This window comes from Cetorhinus maximus, chromosome 31 (assembly GCF_964194155.1).
Source record: "Cetorhinus maximus chromosome 31, sCetMax3.hap1.1, whole genome shotgun sequence".
Lineage (NCBI taxonomy): Eukaryota > Metazoa > Chordata > Chondrichthyes > Lamniformes > Cetorhinidae > Cetorhinus > Cetorhinus maximus.
In genome coordinates this window covers 11,078,034-11,104,274 of record NC_135909.1, presented here as the reverse complement: position 1 = coordinate 11,104,274, position 26,241 = coordinate 11,078,034, and the positions used below count along the sequence as shown (strand labels likewise).

The window sequence follows — 26,241 nt, the reverse complement described above, 5'->3', positions numbered from 1 at the left end:
AGCTGAATGGCCTCATCCTGCCTGTCTTTCTTATATTTTTAATTTGTCATTGTGGGATTGACCCTGTCTTTTAGTCTCATTGTTCTATTTCAGTGTGGAACTAACTCAGTATGATCTACGTGTGAGTGTGGAATTCATTCTTTGTCCATCACTTACTGAATGTGAGTGTGCAATTTAAATCTCAGTCAGTCTCTGTTACAGTGTGAGAATGTGTAATTAAATCTTTATATCAGTCCCTGTTAATGTATGTGAATGCAGGATTAACTCTCCGTCGGTCAGTCTCTGTTACTGTATGACAATGTGGAATTAAATCTTTATATCAGTCCTTGCGAATGTATGTGAATGCGGGATTAACTCTCTATTGGTCAGTCTCTGTTACTGAATGTGTGTGTGGAATTAACTACAATCAGTCAGTCTCTGTTACTGTAGGTGAGTGTGGATCAAAGTCTCCATGGGTCAGTCTCAGTTACTGTATGTAAGTGCGGAATTAACTCTCTATCGGTCAGTCTTAGTTATTGAAAGTGTGGAATTCTCTTTCAGTCTTTGTTAGGATATCTGTGAGTGGAATTAAGGACCTGTCAATTTCCATTAACGTTTTAGTGAGGAATTAACCTACAATAACAGAGACTGAGAGTAAGTAAGACAGTTATTCCACACTCTCATTTTAGTCTATGTTACTCTATGTGAGTGAGGAATAAACAAACAACTTGTCAGCCTCTGTTACTGTGAGTGTGGAAATAATTCTCTGCAAATCTCTCTTATTGCATATGAGTGTGAATCTCTATCATGTGTGCAAGTGCTGATTTAGCTTTCTATCCTGACCATGTTGGTTGCTGTACAAGAGTGTGAAATTAACTCTTTGCATGATAACCTGTTACTGTAGGTGAATATAAAATTAAGTCTGTCAGTTACTGTATTGGAGTGTGGAATTAATTCTGTGTCTGTCAGTCTCTGTTACTGTATAGGCCTATGGAAGTAACTCTCTTTCAGGCTCTGTTACTTCAAAAAAGTTAATTCCACATTCATCATCTGTCAATCTGTGTTACTGTATATGAGTGTGACATTAACTCTCTGTCCCTGTTATGTGTGAGTGAGGAATTAACTCTCTTTCGCTTAGTCTCTGGTACTGTCTGTGGGTATGGAATTCACACCTTACATGTCAACCGCTGTTACTGTACATAGATGTGGAATTAATTCCATGTCTGTCAGTCTCAGTCATGCGGTGAGTGTGCTCTTCACTCTGTGTCAGTCACAGTTACTGTGAGTGAGTGTGAAATTAAATTTCAGTCAAACTTGGCTGCTATGTGTGATTGTGGAATTACCTGGTGAGGCCACAACTGGAGTATTGTGTGCAGTTCTGGTCACCACATTACAAGATGGATGTAATAGCTCTGGAGAGAGTGCAGAGGAGGTTTAGAAGAATGTTGCCAGGGTTAGAAAAGTGTAGCTACGAGGAGAGATTGGATAGGTTGGGGTTATTTTCCTTAGAACAAAGAAGGCTAAGAGGTGACTTGATTGAGGTGTACAAACTTATGAGAGGAATAGATAGAGTGGACAGGGTAAAATTGTTTCCCCTGGAGGAAAATTCTAGAACAAGGGGACACAGATTCAAGATTAAGTGGCTGAAGGTGTGGGGGGGGACATGAGGAAGACCTTTTTTACGCAGAGGGTAGTGCGTGGCTGGAATTCGCTGCCCACGTTGGTGGTAGAGGTAGAAACTTTCAACTCTTTTAAAAGTGCCTGGATCTGCACCTTAAGTACTGTAAGCTGCAGGGATATGGGCCGGGTGCAGGAAGGTGAGATTAGAAAGGGCACCTGGGTGGCCTCAGGCTGGCATGGACAAGATGGGCCGAATGGCCTCCTTCTGTGCTGTAACATTTCTATGGTTCTATCGTTCTACCTTCCAGCCAAAGTCTGGTATTGGAGGTGATGTGAAATTAACTCTTTGGCTAAGTCCATTACCGTACATGAGTTTGAATCAAAACTCTAATAATCTGCAGTACTCTATGTATGTGGAATTAATTTTCTGTCAGTTTCTGTTACTGAGTGTGTGGCAGGAAGACAGGAAGATTTTTTTCCTCACACTATTAGAAAGAAATAGGACCAGAGGGCACAGATTGAAGGTAATTGGCAAAATAAGCAATGGTAACATGAGGAAAAACCTTGTCATGCAGCGAGTAGCTGGGGAATATGACTGAGAATGTGGGGGAGGCAGGTTCAATCGAAGCACTCGAGAGAGAATTGGATAATTATCCAAAAAGGAACAAAGTGCAGGTCTATGGGGAACATGTAGTGAAGTGGCATGAGGTGAATTGTTCCTTCAGATGGCCAGCATAGTCATAATGGGCTGAATGGCCTCCTACTTTGCTGTAATCATTCTATGATTCAATGAATTAACTCTCTATCAATCTCTTTTACATTGAGTGTGGGTGGAACGAACTCTGTCACTCTTTGTTCATGTATGTAAATGTGAAATTCACTTCCTGTCAGTCTCTGTTATTGTACAAGAAACAGTTAATGACCTTTTATCAAAAATGGTAGGGCCCTCCTGTTTTTAAAAGTGCTCGTGGTTAAACCCATCAATGTCTCCTCTCTCTGCTCCGCAATTCAAAGTCAGCCAACAAGAACATACCTTCAAAAAAAGTGAGGAACGACTTCCACGTCCAACATCCACCCTGAAGCAAAAGGGATCTGCATTTGTCAGTTGTGTTTCTGGCTTTGGTTTTGTTAGCAACACCAGCAATAATTCACGTGCAAAATCAGGTGAAAATACTGGGAATCTGAAATGCGGAGAGAAAATGCTCAAAATACATGGCACGTCAGGCAGCATCTGTGGAGAGAGAAACAGAGTTCACATTTCAGGTCACTGACAGTCAGCCTGCAAAAAAAACACTTACTAACATCTGCTCGTGGTGGCTGCAGTTCCCACAATTCCCTGCATCTCAGAAACCGCTCTATTCAATGCACTGACTTCCCCAGGCATTGAGAGTGTGCATGCTCCCCAGGGCCGGTCCTGTGAAATTCCGAGGTAGAACTTTTATCACTCCCACTTGTAAGCCAATCCCACCAACCTGCCTTTGTCCTTTCGAAGTTGTAACACTTTCCTCCTCACAGTTCACTATACCACCAAGTTTAATGTCATCCGCAAATTTTTAAATGGTGCCCCGTGCACCAACATTAACATATATCAGGAAGAGCAGGGGTCCTAACACCGACCCCTGGGGAACTCCACTATAAACATTCCTCCCATTATAAACATTCCTCCAGTCTGAAAAACAACCATTCACCACTACCCTCTGTTTCCTGTCACTCAGCCAATCCCATATCCATGTTGCTCTGTCCCTTTTATTCCATGAGCTGTAACTTTGTTGACAAGTCTGTTGTGTGAGACTTTATCAAATGCCTTTTGGAAATCCATGTAAACCACATGAACAGCATCACCCTCCCCAACCCTCTCTGTTACCGCATCAAAGACTCGGTGCAAACGGGGGAAGAAACCGGGAAGCGGCGGCTGGGATGGGGGAGGCGCTGCACCATCGGCTTCATGGTGCCGTCCCCCCGGGTCCCTCTCCGCACGTCCCCCGAACCCGGAGGCTCTGCTTCGGGCTCTGAGAGCCGCTGAGACTCGGTGTTACTGACGCTGCGCTCGACCACCCTCAGGTTCCGAGAGCTGTGGCGCGCATGCTCGTCGCAGGCAGGATTTCCGTTGGACGACATATTGCACCTGCGCAGTGCCTATCTGTTAGAGATAGGCCGTTATACATCACCCCGAGCATTCTGGGAAGGGCTGTCCGCCATTTCACTATAAACTGCAAAACAAGAGGATGCGTTTGTGTTAATCGTATCTGAGCAAACTCATTTGTACCAAATCATCCCCACTCCCCTGTCCTTTCCAATAGCCCTAAAATATTTTTCCATCCCGTATTTTTCGTTTCACTTTTGTAAATTTATATCGAATCTGCTTCCACCACATTTTCCGGCTGAATATTCAGGTCACAACAACTGACTGCCTTGTAAAGAAATGACAAGTGATGATCCATTCAATGTGGAGGATGGTGGGGAGGAGGGTGAAGACAAGGGGAAAGCCAGAATTAACCTCGCCCTCACATGCAGTACTAGACATTGACCGATAAAGAAGGAATCCCATCTCACAAACCATTTGACAGACTGAGATACAGAATAAATCTTACACTCGCAAGCACTACCTGTGATTGACAGATACAGAACAAATCTCATTCAGATGTAGTAGCAGAGTTTGATAAATGCCTCATGTATCCCACAATCACATGTTCTCACAAGTTTCAACAGCCACAGTCGAGGTTTGATTATAGTAATCCCATTCCGGTTTAACGAGAGCTTTGCACAAGACCCGGAACATTTTTTCCCCCCACGAGATGTGGGAGTCGCTGGCTATGCCAACAGGTATGTCATGTCCACAAAAAATATGCAGGACAAATCCAACCCGGCGAGGTACCGCCGCATTATTGTTCTCCCTATAAAAATAAAGAAATGATGGATGGTGTCTTCGACAGTGGTATCCAGCAGCAGTTACTCAGCAGTAACCTGTTCATTGAAGATTAGTTTGGGATCCACCAGGACCATTCAGCTCCTGACTGCACTGCAGCCTTGGCCCAAACATAGACAAAACTGCTGAACTGAACGGGTGAGGTGACAGCGACTGCCCTTGATATCAAGGCAGCATTTGACAAGGAAGACCATGAAACCAGGAAGAACATATTTTCCCACAGAAAACCTCCTCACAGAACCGAGAACATCTTTACACTAGAGGAAATATCTTTATCGAACAAAGAAAATTTTTGCACACAATGGATCATATTTACACAGCCGGGAGCACATTTGCACAACAGGGAAGCATTTTACACAATGACAGTGAGAATGTGTCAACAGCAGAATCACAGTTTCACCACAGAGGGATCAGTTGTACAGCAGAGAGCACAGTTACACAATAGGAATTACATTTAAAACAGGCCCTATCTTTATGCAGCAGGAAATACCTTTTCATAAATGATCAGTTTCTCCATTGTAATATCTTGCTGGTTTGCTCGGCACCTTTTAGTGTCAGCGACTGTGTTTATCCTGATAGTCTCTTGCTACTTTCCCGTGTGCCTTTCTCTGTCTGGTACATTCGTGGTAGCATAAGTGGATTTGCGGAGCTTGGGTGAGCTTCCCAATAGTTGTGCTCCTGTTTAAAAAGTTAAGAGGAAGTGAATAGGTATTTGGCTACCAAAAAACGGTAATAGGCAGTAGAAAAATGTTGCTTCGGAGGAGACTGGCGTTGCAGAAACGTGCTGGCCTCCTAACCCAGCGATTGATGGATTGAAACTATACTCAGTTTATTTAAATTCTCATTAACGCTATAAAATAACATTTGTCTGCGATACAAAATCACCTCTGAATTTGCTTCATAGTAAATTTACATCAGCTTCTTGCTTCCAGTAAACACTTCACTCTGTAACCAATCTCTCAAATCATTTTATTTCACACACGGACGTAGCAGAAGTGCTGCAAAAATACACCAGCCGAGGATTTCTCCTTTCTCTCAGCCCATTTCAGGCCATGGTCCAAACGGCCTTCCCTTGCTCTCTATCACTCTATGATTATCTGAGTAACAAAAAAGAAAACCAATATCTTATCTGCACCCGATATAGTGAAGTTTATACATATTAGCTTCATTACGTCGGATCTACAGGACACCCTGCAATAATTCCCATGCTTATTTGGACAGCAGCGCCCTCCCTGAGATATGGACCATGAGAAGGACAAGATTATCAGCATAGCGGAGACATCATCACGTCAAAGACACAGATAATCATTATTTTGACAGACATGATCGTTCATTCTTAATCACTTATTTAAAAAATGGAATTCCATCCCCAGTATCACCATGAACTGGGAAGGTTTCATTCCTTCAGGTTTGCATTAGAGACACATTTTACAAAACACTTCCGTGAGTGTCTCTGGTCAATGAAATGATGATGCGCAGAGTTCTCAGCTTTTACTCATTGATCTTCACAAGAGTTGATCCAGTTTTGATGTTGACTTTTCCTCTGGTGTCGATTTACTCGAATTCCTCACCTGATTTCTCTGCTGTCCAATGAAGCTCACTCAGCAGAGTTTTCAATAGGAATTTGATTTTTCCTGACAGGGTTTCAATCACCGTGTTTTTGAAAAATTTGTTTAAAAACATGCTCACAGCCGGCTTCCAGGAGCAGCAATATGATAAAGACAATAAATCTGTAATAAAGTGATTTTAATTGAGGAATGAATGTGGGCTCCGACGCCATGGAATAACTCCCCCACCCCTCTCCGAAATGATGCTTGGTATACTGTACCTAAGAAGGCAGAGGGCACCTCAATTTACCATATCATCTAAAAGCTGGCACCACTAACAGTGAAACATTCACTGATTACTGCACTAGAGCATCAGCCTGAATTTGTGCTCAGGATTCTGGAGTGAGTTTTGAACTCACAACCTCCTGATTGTAAAGAGCAAGAGAACAACTGACTGAATCATCATTCACAGCAAAGGAAAGACGACGGAAGACATTTCACTCCAAGGAGAGGCAGAAGTAGATTGTTAATTGAAGAAATGTCACAGACAATGAGAGATAAACACCCACAGTTGAAAGAGACCGACTTTTTCTCACGGCAGGGACAGAGATTGTAGCAGGAATTTCGATTCCCAATGCTTCTTGTTAACACCCCAGTAAAAGCTAAATGGTTTGCACACTGCCCGCTAGACTAAAAAACGAAGCTAGAATGTTATTTAATCATCGTAAAATTTTCAACCAGTTCGACCCTGAAACATTGATATTCACGGTATTACAGGAAACGTCATAACTTGGGTCTGATGGTAATTTCAGATTTCCTTTCTGCATAATGCAGTCCCACACAAAAACAGGATTTAAACTCACTCGTGGGAAGCACAGTGGATGATCAACCTTAAATTTAGATAATCATGGAGTGATTAGCGACATTATCCCGACGCCACCACCTCTGGAAACCTGGTCTCGAAACGATTACATCAGTGATTTCAGACATGCCTTCCGAAAAAAGCACCGCGTTCACGAAGAACCAGTTAATAAACTGACGACGAAGGTGGGATTCGAACCCACGCGTACAAAGGACAATGGATTAGCAGCCCATCGACTTAACCTCTCGGCCACCTCGTCACGTGCGGTTTCCTTGTTAAACCTCCTCCTGTACTGTTTTGCTTTCATGAACTGTTGAACTAAATGATCCTGCCTGTTTCAGGTCCTGAATAACCATCCAGGTCTCTCATGTAGTTTGTCAATAAAATACATTTCCATCACATCAGGTAGGAACTGTTGTAAATCGACTGATGTGAATCACTTCAACACTTCAACACGATATCCAACATGTTTCTGGACAGTGTGAAAACCCACCGCGGAAAGTCCGAAACATACATTCATCTGGAAGAATAAAGAAACTCCTTCCGGCTCACTGCAAGTACCGGAACACAACTGAAATGTGGTTTTTCACTCAAGACAGTAACTGACAGCAATCAGCCTCCGACTGAACCCACAAGGAGAGAGTTGCCGTATTCGATGCATTCGGAGAAACTTTGCGTTGGTTTTCTGTGTTGTGATTTATTTTCCGCAATGATTTCGCGGATGTTCAAACCTGGTCCTGATTTCCCCAACTGGCACCGCCTCGAGCACACGAATTAATGTATTAAAATGCTGGTTGGGCTCGTCCGGGAATTGAACCCGTGACTTCTCGCATATTAATTCACAACAAATACCACATGCGAGAATCATACCCTTAGACCAACGAGCCAGCTGCCGCAATAAAAGTATTCAACATATCCTTTCATTGTCACCCACAGAAAATTAACAAAATGTGAAATATTGTGAATGCTGGAAATCTTTTGGAATGTATTAGAAATCCCGGGGCCGACTCCAACCAGTGGAGAGTTTCCCTCCTTGTATAAATTGACTTCAGTTTTGTTGGGTTTCTCAATGCCACACTCTGCCAAATGCTTCTGTATAGGCAACTGTGGTCACTTGCAACTCACACGCCTTGAGTTCAGCTCTTTTGTCCATATTTGGACCAAGGCTGCAATGAGGTCGGGAGCTGAGTGACCCTGGCGGAAACCAAACTGAGCTTCAGTGAGCAGGTGATTGGTGAGTTAGCGCCACTTGATCGCACTGTCGAAGACAGACCAATGTGGTTGACTCTTAACTGCCCTCTGAAATGGCCTACCAAGCCTCTCAGTTGTAACAAACCGCTACAAAGTCACAAAAAAGGGAATGAAACCGGACGGACCAGGTGGCATCGACCTCGGCACCGTCAGTCTCAGCCCTGTCCACCCTGCAAAGTCCTCCTTACTAACATCTCAGGGGCTAGTGCCGAACTTGGGAGAGCTGCCTCACAGACTAGGCAAGCTTCAGCCTGAAATATTGATCCTCACAGATAACGTCCACAGGCTCCACCATCACTAACCCTGGATATGCCCTGTCCCACCGGCAGGACAAGCCCAGCAGATGTGGTGGCACAGTGGTATACAGTCGGATGGCAGTAGCCCTGGCATTCCTCAACATCGCCACCGGACCCGATGAATTTTTAAGGCATCAGGTCAAACATGGGCGAGGAAACCTGCTGATTACCACGTACTGCCCTCCCTCAGCTGATGAACCAGTGTTCCTGCATGTTGAACACCACTTGGAGGAAGCACTGAGGATGGCAAGGGCACAGAATGTCCTCCGGGTGGAGGGATTCAACGTGCATCACCAAAAGTGGCTCGGTAGCACCACGACTGACTGAGCTGGACGAGTCCTAAATGACATCGCTGCGAGACTGGGTCTGTGGCAGGTGCTGAGTGAACCAACAAGAGGGAAAATCATACTTGAGCTCATCCTCACCAATCTGCCTGCTGCAGATGCACCTGTCCAAGACACTATCAGTAGAAGTGACTATCACACAGAAGTTGTGGAGACGAAGTCCCGCCTTCACATTGAGGACAGACTCCATCATGTTTTGTGGCACTACCACCGTGCTACATGGGATAGATTTTGAACATACTTAGCAACACAAGACCGGACATCCATGAAGCCCTGTGGGCCATCAGCAGGAATAGAACTGTATTCGAACACTATCTGTAAACTCATGGGCTGGCATATTCCCCACTATATCATTACCATCAAGCCAGGTGATCAACCCTTGTTCAATGAAGAGTGAAGAGGGCATTCCAGGAGCTGCACCAGCCTTACCTGATAATGAGTTGTCAACATGGTGAAGCTATGACACAGGACTACTCGCATTCCAACCAACATCTGCAGCAAGTGATAGACAGAGCTAAGTGATCGCAGAACTAACAGGCAGACCTAAAATCCGCAGTCCTGCTGCATCCAGTCGGGAATGGTGATGGACAATTAAACAATTCACTGGAAGAAGAGACACCACAAATATCCCTATCCACAATCATGGAGGACCTCAGCACATCAGCACAAGCGATATACATTTGCTACAAGAAGTGCCGAGTGGATGATCCATCTCAGCCTCCTCCAGAGGTCCCCAGCATCACAGATGCCAGTCTTCAGCCAATTCGATTCACTCCAAGTGATATCAAGAAACAGCTGAAGGCATTGGGTAGTGCAAAGTCTATGGGCCCTGACTATATTCTGGAAATAGTACTGAAGACTTGTGCTCCAGAACATGCCACGCCCCAAGCCAAGCTTTTCCAGTACAGCTACAACACTGGCACCTACCCGGCTATGTGGAAAATTGACCAGCTATTTCCTGTACACAGAAAGCAGGCCAAATCCAACCAGGCCAATTACTTCACAATCAGTCTACTCTCAATCATCAGTAATGTAATAGAAGGGGTCATCAATAGTGCTATCAAGCGGCACTTGCTTAACAATAACCTGCTCACTGATGCACAGTTTGGTTTCCGCCAGGGACACTCAGCTCCTGGCCTCCTTACAGCCTTGGTTCAAGTATAGACAAAAGAGCTGAACTCCCGAGGAGAGGTGAGAGTGACTGCCCTTAACATCAAGGCCGGATTTGTCTGAATGTGGCATCAAGGAGCGCTAGGAAAACTGGAGTCAATGGGAATCAGGTGGAAAACTCCATTAGTTTGTAGTCATGCCTAAGGCGTTCAGTCATCTCAGCTCCAGGATATCACTGCAGGAGTTCCTCGGGGTAATGTGGTCGGCCCAGCCTTCTTCCACTGCTTCAGCAACGACCTTTCTTCCATCATAAGGTCAGAGGTGGGGATGTTCGCTTATAATTTCACAAAGTTCAGCACCATTCGTGACTCCTCAGATACTGAAGCAGTCCATATCCAAATGCAGCAAGACCTGGACAATATCCAAACTTGGGATGAAAAATGACAAGTAACAATCACACCACATAAGTGCCAGGCAATAGCCATCTCCAACAAGAAAGAATCTAACCACTGGCCCTTGACGTTTAATGGCGTTACCACCACTGAATCGCCCACTCTCAACATCCTGAGGGTTACTGATGACCAAAAACTGAACTGGACTAGCCTTATAAACACTGTCGTTACAAGGGCAGGTCAGAGGCGAGGGATTGTGCGACGATTAACTCACCTCCTGACTCTCCAAACCTTGTCCAGTATCTATATGGCACAAGTCAGGAGTGTGATGGAATGGTCGCCAATTGCCTGGTGGAGTGCAGCACCCACAACACTCATGAAGCTTGGCATCATCCAGGAGAAAGCTTCATTGGCACCACATCCATAAACATTCGCTCCCTCCACCACCGACGCACAGTCGAGGAGTGTGAAGCATCTACAAGATGCATACAGGAATTCAACAAACCTCCTTAAACAACACTTTCCAAACCCATGACCACTACGGTCGAGAAGGGCAGATGTACTTAGATCTGCATCTGGAGCGCTGTATCCTGCTCGTTCTATATTTCTCTCCACAGATGCTGTATAATTGTTGTGTATTTCCAGCACTTTCTGATTGTTACTATTTCTGATTTTCAGCATTCGCAGTATGTTGCTTTTGGATCCAGTTTACTTTCTGAGCTGTTTTCAGGGGATCCGGTTGCCTCGAGTCTTGCTCGGCCGACCGAAATTCCCCTTGAGAAGCTGGCAGTGAGCTGCCTTCTTGAACTGCTGCAGCCCATATGGTGTAAGTAGGTCCACAGCGCTGTTAGGAAGGGAGTTCCAGGATTTGAGGGGGTGATACAGTTCCAAGTCAGGATGGCGTGTATCTCGGAGGGGAGCTTGCTGCTGTTCTCATGCATCTGCTGCCTTTTTTCTCCCAGGTGGTGGAGATCTCGGGTTTGGAAGGTGCTGAAGGAAAAAAATGTCAGGAGTGGGATTCGAACCCACGCCTCCAGAGGAGACTGCGACCTTAACGCAGCGCCTTAGACCGCTCGGCCATCCTGACTCAGTTGGCACCTCTGCATAAATGGTTTTAAATTCCACATTCATTGTCACTGCTTTCAAAAACTCGATGTGATTTTCCTTTTTTCAGCACCTGTCAGGTTCCTGTATCTGAGTCCCATCCTACCCCAAGCCGCCGGGGGGTGAGGAGCTTCTCATTGCTGCATTGCTTTGTTTGCTCAAATCAACAAAGACCCAATTCCCGCCCGACCTGTTCCTCACACGAAGGTGTTGAGAGTGTAAGATCTGAGCGACGTGAAGTATCCAATTGGAGAGTTACATCCTGGCGACAGGAATATCTCTCCACAGCTGCTTTCGGACCTGATGAATATTCCCCGCATTTCCTCTTTTTGTTTTTGTGCCTTTATTACAGGAGATCTTTTTACTGACAACCCAAAGCTTGTCTCTCGGGGCAGCTCCAGGCACCGCTTTCCTGTGACCTTTAAATTCGGCTGTTTTCACACTCATCACTCTGCGCCATGGCTTTCAACCCCCACCACCACACCTCCACCACCCCCAACCCCCGCACCTCCCTCTCTGTCCCCAGTCCCGCGCCCCACTCCCATCCCCTCTCCCGACTGCTCAGCTCTCAGGTCGTCTAAGCTTTTTTTTGGAATTCGCAAAGGCCTGGGGATCACAGAGTCTGTGAGGGAATATAAGGGGTTAATCCACATTCACATACAGGGAACTGCGACTCTCTTAAGATGGACGGAAGTTGTTTTGACGGTGACTTGTTCTCTGGTGTCGATTTACTCGAATTCCTCACCTGATTTCTCTGCTGTCCAATGAAGGTCACTCAGCAGAATTTTCAATAATAACTTGTCTTTTCCTAACAGGATTTCAGTCATCATGTGTTTGAAAAAATTTTCAAAGGATTTGCACACAGTCAGGTTCCAGGCACAGCAATGTGATGAAGGCAATAGGATCTGTTTTGAATGTCACCAACATCATGGAATAACTCCCCCGCCCCTCTCCGAAATTGTGCCATGGTATATTTTACGTGAGAAGGCAGATGTCAGCTCAGTTTAACATATCGTCTAAAAGCTGGCACCAGTAACAGCAAAGAATTCACTAGAGCGTGACCCTGAATTTGTGGTCAGGATCCGGGAATGAGTTTTGAACTCACAACCTCCTCATTGTAAAAAGCAAGGGAGCAGCTGACTGAATCATAGTTCACTGCATAGGGAAAAAAGACAGAAGAGATTGCACTCTGTAAGGAGAAGCAGAAGTAGATTGTTAATTGAAGAGGTGTCACAGACAATGAGAGATAGACACCCACAGTTGAAAGAGACGGATTTTTTTTTATTACGGCAGGGATAGAGAGTGCAGCAGGAATTTCGCTTCCCAGTGTAGATGACAGAAAACGTTAACTTTGAGTCAAATGTTGGACCTGATAAGGGGTCAGAGGCTGACTGACCTTAATGATAACAACTGTATCAGTCGGAGTCACACAGGGAGGGAGTGATCATTTCTGATTCCCACTTGTCTCCCAGGAATGAAGCAGACAGCATTACAACATTGAGAAGCTCAGAGTAACAAAAAAGGGAAACTCTTCAACCGAGTCTCCCTGGGGGAAAAAAACAACATCCGCGGTGGTGTGTGAGTATTTTTGGTGCCGATATTATATCTCCACTGCCTGGAAGATGTTATATTTCATTATCACAGTTCAGGTGAATTAGTAAAGATAGAACCAGGACTTCTTCAGTGCTTCCAACTGCTTGAAATTCTAGAAGAGGCAAATATGTTTCACAAATTGTGTAATGCCCCACAGAGGGGCAATAAAGAGACATAACTATTTCACTCATACACCACAATTTAAACCGAAACCCCATTTCCCCTATCGGACGGATGCGAACAATCCGACCAGACTATTTACAACAAGAGAAGTGGAGTCTTACCCGGAGTCCTGGGATCAATATTAATCCATCAAACAGGATCTCTGAACCAGATTATAAAGTCATTGATCAGGTTGCAGCGGTGGGATGTTGCTGTGCACATTCAAGCAGCAATCTCACTTACCAAGACACACCTCCGCTCCCGCACCATTGGCCGTGAGGCTTTAAGTCTTCCTTAGGTTGTAAAATATGGTGGAAAAATTCAAGTTCCTCCCTCCCGCCCGCCCGCTGCCTCTCTTCCTTCAGCACCACCCTTCTCTAACTCCCTCCCTCTCTCCCTCGCTGTCTCCCTCCCTATCTCCCTCCCCGGCTCTCCCTCCCCCTCCTCGCATCACCCCGTCCCGCACCCCATTTCTCTTTCAAATCTTATTTCCTGTCTCTGGGGCCTGTCTTCTCCCCAGGCTACCCACTGACCCCGGTTTCTAGGACTCTCAGGCCGGCCCAAGCTCTTTAACCGGCTCCATTCACAGGAAAAGTGACTTCAGTTCCCACAATAACATCCGCGCTCCCTGTACCCCTCTACCCACAAAACTGAAATTCAGGTCAATGCTAACGTGAAGACTGCGGGCTGCAGTTTCCGCCCCTGCTATTTGAAACAATTCGATATATGTGTGTACAGTGAGCAGAAAGAAATTGCTGTACTTTGTAAACATTTCTTACTGAACTCACTGTCATTCTGCTTTAACAGAACTAGTTTGAATCTCTTGATATATTGGCAAAATGATAAATGAACTGCATTTGAAATTTATCCATATCAGAAATTGCACTAATATTCAGTTGGTCTGTATTCCACTGGACCGATGAAAGATCAACTCCTCTGTCCAATCAGTAAGATATGCAACCACTCTGGGCTTTCATAGTGGAACTGGACAGCCACCTGAAGATAAAAGTTTACATGGCTATGGAGACAGGGCTGGGGACTGGGATAGCTGAGTTTCTGCTGAAGGATCTCAGGAGAGACAGAGGGCCGAATAGTCCCCTTCTCTGTTGTAGCTATTCTATGTGCATGTGTGTGAGGTTCATTCAGTACCAATTTGTCTCTGGAACAGGATATGAGTTTGGAATTCATTGTTTATCTGTCGGTCTCTGTGGATTAATTCTTTATCGCTTGTCCCTGGGACAGGATTTGTTTTCGGGATTAATCGTGGATCTGTCAGATTCTGGTGATGTGCCTGTGTGTATGATTCATTCTGTATCATTCTGTCCATTGAATACTGTGAGAGTGTGCGATTCAATGTGTATCAGTCAGTCACTGATGCCAGGCTTAAGTTAATAATTCATTCTGGGTCTCTCTGTCTTTAGCTCACAGTTTGGATGTGGGATTCATTACATATATGTCAGTCCCGGAGACACTTTGCAAATCTGGATTCATTCAAACCAGAATATACCTCACTGAAAGTGGGCCATTTGTTCTAACAGGCAAACTGCCCGACAAGATCCTCCACCTAGAATACTTCATGTAACATTCTCTGTTTATCCCTGAAATTCATTCTCCCTCCTATACTTATCTAGGCTTCCCTTAAATGCAGTTTATCTAATCGTCTCAGTTGCTCCAGGCAATAGTTGGCCTGTAACTGCTGCCGATTCAACGGGAATAAATTAATTAATTGTGTTTCCTAAATTATAGTTCATATTTGCATTTCTATGTCTGCTCCGTCACATCACAAATTCCTCACATTGACCTGTTTCCGCGACACCGACAACGTGAATTTCTACCGCTCTGTTGCGGCCAGTAGATGGCAGCACATTCTGATATAGTGAAGTTGACAGATCAGAGACAACAGAGGCGACTTGTTCATATTATTCGGGGACAGTTGTAGAAATACTATGGATGGAGATGACCTCTTCTTATATGTATTATGTAATAAGCAGTGGTTATCGTCTGTCCCTCGATACGAGGATGACATCCAGTCAGGGCCGTGAGTTTCTGCCATGGGCCTTCATGAGAGTGAACAGGCCGATTCTCGGCCCACAGACCTTAGGACACATGGGGACAGGATGTCCCACGAGGTAGTGAGATCCGGAGTGCAGGATTTGGTTCCTGTTACTTCTTCTTAGCCGCTGTTCTGCCTCATCATTAAGACATGGGGACTCACAGCGCGCTGCAGCTTGGGGACAGATTTTGGTCATTTTGAATGGTGAGAAGCAAGTTCCTCGCAGTCATTAATATAAATGCTGCAGCGTTTGAATTAACGTTTCAGAGTGTCTTTGAAGTATTTTCTTTGGCCTCCCCTGGAATGTTGTCCATTTGAGAGTTGAGGAAACAGGACTTGGCGGATGCGGCGCTTTTCGATTATCCGGACACAGTGCGCAGTCCATGCAATTTAGTTTTTCAGGAACAAAAACAAAAATACCTGGAAAAGCTCAGCTGGTCTGACAGCATCTGCGGAGGGGAATACAGTTAACGTTTCGAGTCCGAATGACTCTTCATCAGTTGAACAGTCATACGGACTCGAAACGTTAACTGTATTCCTCTCCGCAGATGCTCTCAGACCTGCTGAGTTATTTCAGGTATTTTTGTTTTTGTTCCAGATTTCCAGCATCCGCAGTATTTTGCTTTTATCTTAATTTTTCAGGAGTTTGGCCTGAGTGCTGGTGGAGCTGCCTTCAAGAACGACACTACAGTTTGTTCGGCAGTGCTCCCACGGAATCTGGAGGGTGCCGCGGAGACATTGCGGATGGAATTTATTTACCGCTCTTATGAGTCGCCGATGCACAGTTAAGTAGTTATAACGTTGCATTCGACCCGTCAGCCGTTGTCTTGTGTGTGAGAGCGAGACACATAGTTATCGATACTTCTCTGCTCCACTTTCCCTGAATTCAGCCTCCCAGAATCTTTCATAATTTTAAAGACCTGTATGAGACCACCCCCCAGCCTTCATTCTTCAAGGGAAAAGGTAGACATCCTGAAAATTATGTCGTGTCTGTTTACCACTTGTTTAATTTTTCATAGTGTATGGGCGTCTTTTGCAAGCCCAGCATTTGTTGATCATCTCACATTATCCTTGAAGTTACGAGTGAAACAAATTACTGTGGGTCTGGAGTCACATGTAGGGCAGGCAAGGGAAGTGCGGATGAGTTCTTTCCGTAAAGGGCATTCGTGAACCGGGTGGGTTTTTACCACAATCGATCATAGTTTCATAGCCGCCATTACTGTGCCGAGATTTTAATTCCAAATTTAGGAAATATTTTAATTTAAATCTGCTCTGTTGGGATTTAAACCCGTGCCCGCAGAGATTAGCCTGGCACCTCTGTATTGTTAGTCCAGTGACAGCAGATTCAGCTAATGATCGAGCCGCTTCATGAGGAGATTGGAATTCTCCCAAAGCATTTTATTAAACCGATTGATGCACAGCTTTTGTTCCAGTTGGACACATCAACAATTTAACGAAACTGATCAGATAAACAAAATGAGTTAGCAATTAATGCACAAATTAACAAGAGCAGACATTTTGAGAAAGAGCCCTGCCATGTTAGGAAGGAAAGGCAGAACCTTCAGCTGACGAGTGAGACCGCGGTTTTCAGGAAGTTAAACAGATTTCCATATAAAACGACCACAGCAGGACTCGAACCTGCAATCTTCTGATAACCTCTGCAAATACCACCGAAGTCAGACGCCTTATCCATTAGGCCACGCGGTCAGGCAATACGATACTGGAACTGATGCTAGTGCCATGTAAATAAATATCGTGGTTGTAGATTTTTCAATTCGATTTTTGGATGATCCGCTGAATCCCAGATCCATGGCCTCAGGGTCTGAGTTTGACTCTATGTCCAGGAAACTGCCACCTAGTCACATCCTGTCCCAAGAAATTCCAACACTTACTGCCCTGAGAAACTCACTTAGACATTTGCTGCTCACCTATTGATCATAGTCTTCACTAACGTCCCTGATTCTATATGGGATCATTGAATCACAGAACATAATGAGAACATTCGGCCCGTCTGGACTCGGCTGGCCATCTGAACGAGCAGCTCACCTGTTGCCACTCCACAACCTTTTCCCTGTAACATGGCTAATTTGTCTTTTCAGATCAAGGTCAAATTCCCTTTTGAAAACCTCAATTGTCCCTGCCTCCAGCACACTCTCAGACACTGCATCCAACATTCTAAACACATTCTGCATGAAAATAAAGCCTTATTAGGTAATTGCTTTTTTCGTAAATTAATTTAAATCTGTGTCCTCTTGTTCTGGATCATTCCATCAATGGAAAAGTTAAACCATATTTTCTCTGTCCACACAGCTCGTGATTTTGAATACCTCTATCAATTCTCCTCTCAAACTCGCTCTCTTCAAGAAACACATTCCCAACTTCTCCAATCATTCAATGTGAATTAAGTTCCTCATGCCTGGAATCTGTCTTGTGATTTTTTTCTGCAATGTCACTAATGCTTTCACACCCTTGCTAAATTGTGGTGCACAGGATTAGATACGATACTCCAGTTGAGGCCGAAACAGTGTTTTCTACAGGCTTCACATAACTTTATTGTTTTTGTACTACATGCTATATTGATGAAGCCCTTGACGTTGTCTGTTTTACTGGTCATTCTCTCAAACTGTCCTGTGATGATAAATGATTTATGCACATATACACCCACATCCCTCTGTTCCCGCAATCCCTTTAGAATTGTAACCTTCATTTCGTGTTGCCTCCCCCTGTTCTTCCTACAAAAACGAATGACACCAGATTACTCTGCATTAAATTTCACCTGGTAATTGTCCGCCCGTTCCATCAACATTTCTAGATCCCTTTGGAGATCTACATTATCCTCCTCACAGTTCACAGTGCTTCTAACTTTTGTATCATCGGCAAATGTTGGAATTGTGAGCTTGCAACAAGATCTGGCTGATGAATTACACGAATGGAAGGGTCCCTGACACTGGACACAAGAAATAGGAACAGCAGTACACCACACGGCCCATTGCGCCTACCCTGCCATTCGATGATATCATGGGGTTGACCTTGGGCCTCAACTCTATTTTTCCCCCAGTTCCCGATATCGCACAAGTCCCCGAGAGACCTGGGGAGCTGCACAAGATAACTTTCTCCAGTCCAAAATGCAACAGTTCACCACAAATCTTTGGTTCCTGTCACTCAGCTCATTTCGTATCTGTGCTGCTACTGTCCCTTCTATTCAATGAGCTCTAACTTTCCTCAGAAGTCTTTTGTCCAGCACTTTATCAAATGCCTTTTTCAAGTCCATGTAAATCACGTCAAGGGCTTCACCCTCATCAAAATTCTTTGCTGTCGCATCAAAAAAAAACTAACTGAAGTTAAATAACACGATTTGTTCTTACTAAATTGTTAGGAAGTAGAGAGGTTTAAGTAAGTTATACTGGTAATTGCAATTGTTAGGAATGAGTTTTAGCTTTAAAGTTTAAGCTTGATTTGTATTTCTGTATTTGTGTTAAGAAAGGTCAAATGGAGTTTTAGTTTCGTTTTAAAAAGGTGCTTGCATCTCTATTCAGGCTTACGACTTATGAAGTTAAGCAAACACATCAGTAAAAGAATTGGGCTGTTGCCTAGCAACAGGAAGATAGAGAGGCAGGTCCCTCCCACAGACACACACACAGAAGGAGGGAAACTGCAGTTTTGATTTGGAAGCTGTGGACATCGGCTGGTTTTTGAAAGTTGCTGCCAAGAGAGACTGGAAAACGGGGCAGATACTTAGTCCCAAGCGAAAGAAAAATCCCAAAATCCAGGGGAGTGGAAGAGGTGAAAGTCCAAAACAGACGTTCTGGTCAAAGGAAGGATGGGAACCTGGAACAGGTCCTGTTAATGAATTTAAGAGGAGGGGCAGAGGGAATGGCTTCAATCCTTGCGTGAAAGGCGGAGTGCAGTGAAACTGGTTGACTCACGGCTTGTCAAGCTTCTGTGGGGAGTTGAATAGCAGCATAGCAACTTTTTATGGTGGTATTTTTCACTTGGTTTCAGGGTCTGGTGTTCCTTACCACAGTGTGCCTATTGATACATGGATTATGTAATTACTGTGGAAATTAAAGAATAAAATAAATTTTGCAACTTGCATTATTCCTACAAATTTGTCTCCACCTGCAAAGTTATAGTTGTGGATGAAAGAGTATTGTAACATGGTTCATCTTTTCTCGTTGAATAAATGTTTTATTTATTTTTTGATAAAAGTTGATCAGCTGACTCCTGTGACTCTGTTCAGTAGCTACTTTCCACGTATTTAAACAATCGAATAAAAGTTAGGATCTATCAAGATGGGCTCCACTCTGGGTTTAGGATTGTCCAGGGGTAATCTCAGCTGGTACCATAACATAATCCAAGCTGGTTTTACTTATTAATGTGCATTTTCCCGAGGTAATTTTCATGTCGTCGGGAATTTTCCTTTCTGAAAGGTAGCTCACCACCCAGGTTAAACTGGCTGACCTGTAGTTTCTGGGCTTATCCTTACATATTTGTTTGAACAAGGATGTTACAATAGCAGTTCTCCACTCCGCTGTCACCACCGCGAGTCTAAGGAATATTGGAAAATTCTGGCCAGCGTCCCTGCAATTCCTGCTCTCCTCCCTCCGTATTCTGGATGCATCTCGTCTGTGTCTGGTCCTAAACAACTTTAAGCACACACCGCCTATCAAATACCTTCTCCTGAAATTGTTTATTGCCTTTACACTAAAATATCGATCGAGGTGAAACGGCTCACTTTCTGCTCAGTACAACTCCTACATTACGAACAAAATATGATCAAATCAAATTCTCACTATGGGGCTACCAGACCTGGCCGTCTCAGAGAAGTTTACAATTCTCTTAGAGAATACAACAGCCGAATGCATTCATCCAGAAAACGGGGTTGTCTAATTAGTGTGTTCGGGTAACATTACAGTGCGATTAAGTGGGCAATTTTTTTTTTTTTCAAATTGCCTTCATTTCCTTCAGGTGTGTTTCATTGATGAGTTCTCTGCAATGGTGGGTCCAGTTCTCAAACTTACCCCTGATATAAGTAAACCGCTCCACCTAGACCGCAATGAGTTTTAGACAATGCACTGGGCGATTTACACCACAAATAACAACACGTGAGAGCTCGCCTGAGATTTGAAACAGAGACCGCTCACATTCTCACTTATGAAACGTCCCAAAGCGAGAATCACACGGCGAAACCAATAATGTAACTGTATGTATATAACTCAGCCAATATAGACATTCATTGGCACCCAAAAGATATCAGCCATTCTTTCAGAGCGCTCTGGGTAAAAGAGAACATTGAAGAAATACACCAGGCAGTGTCTAGGCCAGGCAGTATCCATGGAGACGGCAAGAAATCTCAAGTTTCAGTTACACTCATTCTCTTCTTGGGATAAATTAACTCATTCTCTTGTTCGGATAAATTAACCATCCGATTACATGAGCAACAGTTTCTTCATTTACTCCACGTGTTTTGCAGTGATAATTTCGTTATAATGACTTCTCAGGTCCTAAAAACTCGGCCGGGTTTAAGTAAAACCCGCCTTTTCGCTTGTAAAGAAATATGCATCACAAGCGGTAACACAAGAGGGCTCGTCCGGGATTTGAACCCGGGACCTCTCGCACGATCAGTTAACGAAAATCCCGAAGCGAGAATCATACCTCTAGACCAACGAGCCTGCCACAGGTAAACGAGATAACCGCTATGTGTATTCATTGTCCTCCAGAGTGCGTCAACACTCCTTTTGGATTCCTGTCGTAACACCAGAAAACAATTAAGAATTACACCTCATGGCAGGCAGCAGTGTGGACAGTGAAAGAGTGTTCACCTTTCAGGTCGATGCCGTTTCATCAGAACTCAGCAATGCTAGAATTGTGATCAGTTTTACACTGTAACTCCTGACACCGAGCTGGAACAGGAACTCGGCACCCACTCGGTCTGCCGGTGCGTGCGCCCTTCCTCCCACCGCTGACGTCCTCGTTGTTCAGCCGTTGACGGTCGCCCACTTGCTGCCTCCCACTCACTCCCCTGCTCCCGAATGCCAGGTGCCCTGACCCCAGGCCCTCGCCGCCTCGCTCGCTGCGCTACACGCCAACCCTTATGCCGCACCGCTCGCTACCCGACTACCAAGCCGCTCACCTCCCACTCGGCACCTCCCTCCTGACCCCTGTCGCCGCCCATCTCACCAGAAGAACTGAGGAGATGGTGACAAGCAGAACAGCAAGTGAGGCGGTGAGGGGTAGGGAGCAGGCCGGAGAGCGGGAGGTTACTGAGGCGCCGAGCAGTCCGGCAAGCGAGACGGTGAGCATGACAGGGACAGCAGTGCCGAGAGAGGCACACAAGAACAATAACACGAAAATCAGGAGCAGCAAGAGGCCATTCATCCCCTCGAAGGTGCTCCAGCATGGCTGATCTGAATATGGCCGCAACTCCACTTTCCTGTCTGCCCCCCATAATTCTTTACTCATTCTTTTGTCAAAAATATCTCCACTTCAGCCTTGAACATTATCAATGACCCAACCTCCACTGCTCTCTGGGGAAGAGAAATCCACAGATCAATGTCCCACTGAGAGAGAGAAACAAATATATTACCTTCTGTCAGTCTGAAATGTGAGAGCCCGATATTTTTAAACTGAGTCACCTGATTGTAGAGTCCCCCACAAAAGGAAACATAGTCTCAGCAGCCGACCTGTCAAGTCCCCTCAGGATTTTATATCTTTCAATAAGATCACCTCCCATTCATCAAAACTCTAATGGGTATAGGCCCAACCTCCTCAACCTTTCCTCAAAAGAAAACCCTTGCATTCCAGGAACCAGTCGACTGAATCTTCTCTTACCTGCTGTAATGCAATGATATCCTTTCTTAATTAAGGAGAATAAGACTGTCCACAGTTCACCAGATGCTGTCTCACCAACGCCCTGTATGAATGTGGGGAAACTTCCATAATTTTATATTCGATTCCTTCTGTAATAAACGCCAACGTTCCATTCGCCTTCTTAATCACTTGCTGCATCTCTATACCAACTTTTTGAGGCTCATGAACCGGGACCCCCAGAACCCTCTGCACTGTAGAGTTCTGCAGCATTTCTCCAGTCACATGATGTACTGCTTTTAAATTCTTCCTGCCAAAGTGGACAAATTCACAATTTCCCAAGTTATTCTGCATCTCCCAATTATTGTCTACTCACCCAGCCAATCTAAATCGCTCTGTACACTCTATATGTCCTTCTTCTACAGTGAAGGCAGAAACAAAATACCCGTTCAACAGTTCTACCAGTTCCTTGTTTTCCATTATTAATTCTCCAGTCTCACTATCTGCGGGACCAACATGCACTTGAAGAAATATTTATAAACATTTATAGACTGAATTCCGGCTCGGGAGTGGGCCAGCGAGCGGAACACAGCAAAAACAGTGTTCATTTCGGGCTGAGTTTGATCTGCACCATCTCCGCTGCCTAAAGTGACCTGGAGCGTCACTGGCTTTGACGTCACAGACACTGAAACTCCACGTGTGGAGCGCGTGCTCTCTGCTGTTCCGGTGTCAACAAACTCAGCCAAAATGTCTTTCCCATGTGGACCAACGTGGGAACTTCCCGGGAAGTTTACATTTACCCCTCCTGCCGTGGACCCTCCTCGAATGCCTCCGACTCTGAACTAGAGTCAGAAACTTGGGACAAATCCCAAACAATTAGCTTGCTAGATGCCCAGGAAAGGTTAAACAGTTTAACTTCTTGTCTATCACCTGGGTTACTGCGCAACCGAATACTCAGTCGCCCCGATCCGACCACCTGACCTCTCCGCGGATCTCCTGACTGGCTCCCAACCTGTATGTTGACGCGGTCACGCACTTAAACGACCAGACCCACCAACGCACTCACCCACCAAACTCATTCACTCAGCCAGCTATCTACCTACACACGTCACCCACCTAACCATTCATTCAGTCACTAGCTCACCCAGTCAGTCATCTATTCTCTCCCGCACAGTCAATGACTCGATATTTAAACGACCAGAATATGGCAGTTAATGTTGTAAAAAGGGGCCATGTACTTTCGTTCCATGACTCTGCCGCTGGGTTTAAATGTCCTACCACCTTCAATGATTTACGTTCATAAACACCCAAGTCCCACTGCTTCTCCACCTCCCTTAGAGTTGTACCCTTCATTTTATATTGTCTTTCCAAGTTCTTCCTACCAAACCTCAGTCCATTGAACTTCATCTGCCACCTGTCTCCCCATTTCCACCAACAGGTCCAAGTCCATTTGAAGTTCTACACTATCCTGCACACTCTCCACAATGCTTCCAAACTTTGTATCCTCCGCAAACGTTGACATTGTGTCCTGGGCACAAAGGTCATTGATATTTATCAGGAACAGCAAAGGTCCCAACCCTTCCGCCAGGCCGAAACAAAACCATTTACCACCAATCTCTGTTTCCTGCCACTCAGCCAATTTTGTATCCTTGTAGCGGCGAAGCGGCTCTCCTCCTGTTGCCACCTGTTTCACTACTCGGTGGCGAGTTTTCTTCTGTTAAGTGGTTCAGATTGGAAAGTGGGGTGTGACTGGATTCACCTGTACAGAGAGGGGTTGGTGATGGCAGTTTCCCTTCTCTGATGAACCAGTTGCTGATTTGCTTTTATTTAAATTTCGACTCTGGTGGGACTCGAACCCACAACCTTTGAATCTCTTATAGAGCAGCAGTTAGAAGTCCAACACGCTATCCGTTGCGCCAAAGAGCCCAGCACATGGATGGCTCATTTCCTATTCCATATAAGGGAATTTCTGACATTGTAGAACAAAACGTTCAAACGGTCAGCAATTTCCTACGTTTGAACAATGACAACATTTCAAGAGCACTCATTGCCTGTGAAGTGTTTTGGACGTCCTGTGGTTGTGAAAAGAGCGATAGAAATTCGAGTGAAAGAGCAATTTCCTTCAAAAGGACATATTCAGGTTGGAAAATAGGGCGGCTGAATTGTTTTGCAGAGAAGGGTGAAGTGATTCATTTTGGTCGGAAGAACACGGGGGAAAAGACAAAATAAAGTTTACAATTTCAAAGACGGTGCCGGAACAGCGGGAAATGATGTACACCTGCATAAATCATTGATGGAGGCAGTGCAGGTTGAAAGAATCGTTCATGAAGCATACAATATCCTCGGCTTTATGAATGGGAGCATAGATTACAAGAGCAAAGCGGTTGTTTTGAACTTGGAAAAGACAGTATTTCGGCCACAGCTGGAGCATTGCGCACAGTTCCGGGTATCACACTTTCGGAAAGATGTGAATGCATTGAAGAGGAAGCAATAAAGTTTAACGAGAATATGTCGCAGCGAGGAACTTAAATTACCTCGATACATTTTAGCGGTAGGGGATATTTACCTTGGAGACGAGGATTTTGAGAGGAGATTTCTTAGAATTCTTTGCAGTCCCGTGTCTTCTGGACAGAGGGTGGGTGATGATTTGGACATGGTCTGCTTCAGTATCGGCGGTGTTGAAAATGGTACTGAACATTGAGCAAACATCAGCGAACATTCCCAATTCTGCTGGAAGGAAGGTCACTGGTGAAGCAGCTGAAGATGGTTGGGCCTAGGGCACAACACCGAGGAACTCCCACAGTGATGTCCTGGAACTGGGATGATTGATCTCCACAACCACAATCATCTTTCTTTGCGCTGGGTATGACTCCAACCAGCAAGAGCTCCCCACCCCTCGCCTCCGATTCCCATTGTCTCCAGTTTTGCTGGGGATCCATAATGCCACACAGTCAAAAGCTGCCTTGATGTCAAGGGCAGTCACTCTCAACTCACCTCTGGAGTTCAGTTTGCGTTGGAGGACGAGGGGAATCAGGTTGTTTTGTTTGCCCACCCAAGCTGAATGTTGGGCTTGAGGTGGCGATCAGATTCGGAGAGGATGGTGACAAGCTTTCACTGAGTTTCAAGGTTGCAGTTCAGACCTTGGTGGGATTGCTGCTATATTCCCAGGACGTGGTGATCTCATTCTTAGAGCAACACACTTACACTGACGACAAGTTGCTCCATGTAAAATTAAATGGAGATGTGGGATGTCAGAATCTGTTCATCACTGATTCACTTTTATTCATTTCTGCATCCTAGAGTAACAAAGTGGTTTGTAACTGTAAAAAAGTAAATAATATTCAGTAGATTCAGTCCAATACCTCCACAGTTTCCACTATTACAGCCCTCAGCGTTTTCAGATGCATTCCATCTGATCCCACTGACTTATCAACATTTAGCACAGCCAGACCTTCTCGTATCTCTTCTTTAACACGAGTTATATGTTAAAGAAGTCATTTGCAAATTGTTGATGGCGGATTTGTGCCCTCTTATTGAAGAGGGTTTAAAGGAGAGGAGCGAAGCATTTGTGCTGAAGAAGTGGGATCAGTGAAAATAGAAGTAACAATAAGTGGAATGAAGGAGGCGGGCTGTTCATTGGCTGACTGGAGAATTTCATTAGGATTTATTCATTGGAGATTGGAAGGTCATTTTTCCAAATCTTTAAGGAGATTAATGTTGAAAGAAGCCTGCCTTCATCTATAAGGAATCATTAGCTAAGTTTATAAAAATAATGCGGATTGATAGGATTCAAAGAATTGGAGGGGTAACACGTTGTAATGTGGAATATAAGATCTTGGTGAGGGGTTTAGGAACAACATCAAGTCCTTGGAGAGCATACAGTGGAAATTTTCTGGAATTGGATCAGTGGTGAGGGATTCCATATGTGGATGGACTGAAAAATACAAACTGGAGATGCTCTTATTGGAGAGAATGTTAAGGGGAGATTTAGCACAGATATTTAAGATTAGCCGATGTATTTAATATCAGCCCAGGTATTCATTTCTTATACACATTAAGCGATATTTTTCCCATTGATGGAATGTTTGAAAACCAATGATTAGATAAAAAATAAATCATGGAGAAATGTTTCACACTGCTCCATTCCAAACAGTTCCTGACTTGACGTGATACATTTTTTTCCTGCTTACTGGAG

At 44.7% G+C, this 26,241-nt stretch overlaps 1 long non-coding RNA gene and 5 other non-coding genes across 6 annotated transcripts in view; all 6 read right to left on the bottom strand.

Moving 5' to 3' along the window:
• Positions 1-2,706, bottom strand: part of LOC144670421 (uncharacterized) — a 918,626-nt gene extending 915,920 nt beyond the window's left edge. Inside the window, exon 1 of the long non-coding RNA XR_013573873.1 lies at positions 2,633-2,706. This is a non-coding gene — a long non-coding RNA (uncharacterized LOC144670421). The remainder of the gene's footprint in view (positions 1-2,632) is intronic.
• A 4,405-nt stretch (positions 2,707-7,111) lies between these two features.
• On the bottom strand, positions 7,112-7,193 carry trnas-gcu (transfer RNA serine (anticodon GCU)). Its single transcript has one exon. It is a non-coding gene; the product is annotated as a tRNA-Ser (tRNA).
• A 4,138-nt stretch (positions 7,194-11,331) lies between these two features.
• Positions 11,332-11,414, bottom strand: trnal-aag (transfer RNA leucine (anticodon AAG)). The gene has a single exon. It is a non-coding gene; the product is annotated as a tRNA-Leu (tRNA).
• A 5,442-nt stretch (positions 11,415-16,856) lies between these two features.
• Positions 16,857-16,946, bottom strand: trnar-ucg (transfer RNA arginine (anticodon UCG)). The gene is given in 2 exon segments: positions 16,857-16,892; positions 16,910-16,946. It is a non-coding gene; the product is annotated as a tRNA-Arg (tRNA).
• A 3,875-nt stretch (positions 16,947-20,821) lies between these two features.
• Positions 20,822-20,911, bottom strand: trnap-cgg (transfer RNA proline (anticodon CGG)). The gene is given in 2 exon segments: positions 20,822-20,857; positions 20,876-20,911. It is a non-coding gene; the product is annotated as a tRNA-Pro (tRNA).
• Positions 20,912-23,881: 2,970 nt separating this feature from the next.
• On the bottom strand, positions 23,882-23,972 carry trnar-ucu (transfer RNA arginine (anticodon UCU)). The gene is given in 2 exon segments: positions 23,882-23,917; positions 23,936-23,972. It is a non-coding gene; the product is annotated as a tRNA-Arg (tRNA).
• Positions 23,973-26,241: the final 2,269 nt, after the last annotated feature.